Below are 4,211 nucleotides of genomic sequence, written 5' to 3'. Positions count from 1 at the left end.
GTTGAATCACCACCTGAACCTGTCAAAATTGGATCAATCAGTCCCTGGATGGTTTTGGATAGGATTTAACGTGGTTTTGAGTTATTAATGGTTACTCAAGTTGGACACTCGGGTTGGGCTTTTGGGCTAAGAGATTGTTGTCAGACTGCACTTAGGCTTTTTTTGACGGGAGAGTATTTTTCAGCGTGCAAGCCAGGCGCAAACTTGTCGTTTGAAGGTCGGGCTTTTGCAAGATCGAGTTGAAACCCGGTCATTCTCGATCACGGTTCAAAAAGATTCCGATTTAGTGATTTATCATCCGATTGATTGCTACTCTTAGGGTGACCGATAAGACTATGCCTTATCTTCATTGTTTATCATTTAGGCCGATTTATTGCTACGACAAGCAATTTATCGGGAATCTACCAATAAATCGAGCCTATTCATAACACTATGTTTGCAAAAACTGTGTTTGTTTTCGTTTTGTGGTTCTTATTATGCAATATGTATTGTTGTCCTATTTTGTTTGTCATTATACGAGGATTTAAAGGCTAGGAACCCAGGTAACACGTTTGTCCAATATTGTTTTGGTATTGAATATAGCATATTTTAGTGTTGGAAACCTGGGATTTGCAAAAAAAAATCGGATTAAATAGTCGACCGATAAAATTGATTAATCGGCAATTTCTGATTAATGTCTAATCCCCAGCTGACCGAGACGTTAACAATAAGTGATGTCCTCAACATTGATCTAGATACATGTCTAGTGTTGTGTTTGGATGTCTATATTGGACGCTGTGAAATGGATTCAGTACATTCTAGGTACTAATTCATGTATTTGAGTGTGCACCAAATCACCCAGACTGAATCATGCCCAATTCAGGACCATAATCGCCCTCACTCGCGCAACCCTCTCGTGATAGCGATACATGCCTTCCTAGCTCCGATTTTGGCTGATTTGACCAAATACCCCAAAAGAAAACAATTGGATACAGATGGTGGAGACATACCGCCATCCCAGCGTGAGACCAAAAGCTTCAGGAGGCGGCGACGTAGGTATCCATCCCGACCCGTCGACCCTCCTCCTCTTTTCGGTAGCGGCTCACCTTCAAGCCGCCTTGATCGCTGCCCTTTTTTGCCTCCTTTCCTCTGCTCCCTCCCTGACTTGCATGGTCACCGTCATATCTCTCTGGTGAGTGCAGGCCTTCCATCCTGCCCATCTTTGGCCGTGGCAGCCCGTCTCCTCCCATGCCCATAGTGACCCTTATGCCATCTTCTTCCCCCCTTCCCATGACCCGACCCCTTCTTCTCTTTCTTTCCTTGCCCAATAAGCCCCTGCAAACTTTTTCCTCTCCCCTTCACAGATTTATCTTTTGGCATCAATTTACTAACACTATTAGAAAAATGCTTATAGATAGAAGTTTACCGGTAGCGAGTTTTTGTGGACCCACGCTACTAGTAATTACCAGTAGCGCTGTATAGAAAACACACTACTACTAACATATAGCAGCAGCGTTTGTTTGTTTGGGCCGCGCTACTGTTACATGGGCCGCAGGGCAGCATCTGTAGCCCACTTAGCTGTAGCATTTGTTCTGAAAAGGCGCTACAGCTGGTGGGCTTAGCAGTAGCGTGGTGCTGCAACCAGCGCTACTACTATAGCTAAAGAAAACCGACCAACGAGCGCCCCCGGCCGCACCCCCCTCGTCTCACACAATCGATCCCCTCCGCCCGCCGCCGCCGCCGCCGCGGTTAGTGTTCGTCCCCGGCCGCCTCACCCCCGTCGACGGTGCCATGCGCCGCCACCACGCGCGGTCGCCTCTCGCCTCCTCCGACGTTCCAGTCCCGTAAGTCCCCCTCTCGATCTCCTCCTGCCTGCACGCGCCACAGTAGCTCCTCTTGATCTCTCGGTTAGGGTTCGTCGTAGGGGCTCCAATTGATTTGCCGCGGCGGCTCGCCATGTTTTGGGATTTTGGGATTGCACGGTGGCTCCGCGCTTCGATGCATGGCTCCAATCGATCCTACCGTTAATTAGTATCACATATGCATCTCTAGATCCTACTGTTAATTAGTATCACATAGGGGAGAGAGTAGAGGATTTGGGTTGGTTGTTGCTGACATGATTTGGCATTGGATTGGGCTGGCTCATGTTTGATTTTTTGCTTTGTGGTTGGGCGGTTTCGACTTTTCTGATGTGATGTTATGGATATTGCTTCTATAGGAGTGTAAGTGCTCGGTTCGGGTTGTATCAAGTGCCCTTCTATAGGATGTTGTATATGTGTTGTTCATGTGAGAGACAAAGCTACAAGCTCATGTTTATTTAGTGTGCTTTGTTGTGAGAAATCATCAAGATTTGGGATTACTGATATGAGAAGGGGGTAGTTTATTTAGTGTGCTTTGTTGTGATTAACGAAGATGAGATGAGATCAAAGTATTGTTATGTTTTGCCATATATTTGTTTGTTACGTCTCTAGATTATTGAGCTACTAGTATTGTTTAACCTTGTGTTTAGTGCAAATTTCATGCTGATAGCGACGCTTCATCTGAAGAGTTGGGGACATTAGTTTACTAGATTGCTAGCTTTCTTGTGTTTTATCATACAATCACTCTACTTTTGCAATTTGTGATTGTTGGACTGAACTTTATGTTTACTTTTTAGTTGTTATTTTGCTTGCCATGTGAACTCTAGCTATGAAAACTTTATGTTTACTTTTTGGATCGTTAATCCTTTAATCATATTGCTTTAGGGAAATGGCGCCACCACCACCACCACCATGTCGACAATGCAAGTCAAGGTGTGCCAGCAACCTTGCAACTGGCACGCTGTTTGGCATCTACTTCGAGTCTAGTTTTCTTCATGCGGCGGTAATAAATTATATGAAACTAGTAACTACTATTTTGTTTTTAGTGTTATTGGCATTAATGCATCGTGTATATATCATTTTGCTTTTTGTACACAGATCGTCCTATGCAATGTGAGGTCAGAATTCAACAATCTGACTGGAGACTCTATGACATATGAGGCTCCTGGGGGGCCCTACACTATGGAGATCGAGAAAGGACGAAAGATGACGCGGGTGGGAGGAGATGGATGGGTCCGTTTCATCGACAACATGCGTATCACCGGTGGTCAGTTGATCAGCTTCTCCTTCAGAGCTGAAAGACCCAAGCTGGTCGTGATTTATATCAACAAAGCAGAAGATTATGAGGATGATGAGGATGATGATGACCCACTCGGTGATGCCATCGTAGCTCAAAGAATGAAGTTGAGCGAGGAGGAGGTGTAAAGCCTATGGGACATTATTCCGCCACGTGCTAACTTCGTCGGGGTGCCATTCGTGACCCGCCTGACAAGTACCATGGTTGATCGGCATATGATGGTATGTTGCATTTACTGTAGTTTTTAGAGTAATTTGATGATATGCTTTATTGTTATACTTAGTGTAGAGTCCGATGATAAATATGCTTACTGAATCTTATATGCTTAGTGAATCTATGCTTAGTGAATCTTATATGCTTTATTGTTATACTTAGTGTAGAGTCCGATGATATATATGCTTAGTGAATCTTATATGCTTAGTGAATCTTATATGCTTTATTGTTATACTTAGTGTAGAGTCCGATGATATATATACTTAGTGTAGAGTCCGATGATATATATGCTTAGTGTAGAGTCCGGTGATATATATGCTTCGTGTAGAATGTGTGAGGCTACTTATTAATTGATATGTTTTTCTTATTCAAAAATTGCCAAATAGCCTATCTGAGAGTTGTGGTATCAAGCCTGATGAAGAAGGCTCTGCTGGAATACGCCTTACCGCAAGGGGCTCCGTCACCACTTGTGCGTACGGCGTGGACACGGACGGTCGAACACACTTTAACTCGGTTGGTTGGAAAAGCTTCCTCGTTGGCAAGAATCTTCATGTTGGACAGGCAATCCTAATTACTATCAGGAACACCCACCGCCCAGGCTTGAGGATGATGGTCGTCATCGACATCATCTAGAACTTCATATGCATGCGTGTGGCTGTTGAACCATATATATGCTAGTATGACTACCTAGTAGACTTATCAACTATGATCTATCCATGCATTGTTGACTACTATATGAGTTTGTGAGATTGTGTGGTTATATTAAATGTGGTACTATCGTCAATGTTTCTGAGATGGTTCTGTGAACTTAGTTTATTTGCACTGGACTTGTCTTGATTTCCATGAATATTACACCCGACTGC

The sequence above is a fragment of the Triticum dicoccoides genome, chromosome 1B (genome assembly GCF_002162155.2).
Source record: "Triticum dicoccoides isolate Atlit2015 ecotype Zavitan chromosome 1B, WEW_v2.0, whole genome shotgun sequence".
NCBI lineage: Eukaryota > Viridiplantae > Streptophyta > Magnoliopsida > Poales > Poaceae > Triticum > Triticum dicoccoides.
This window is presented reverse-complemented; position numbering follows the sequence as displayed.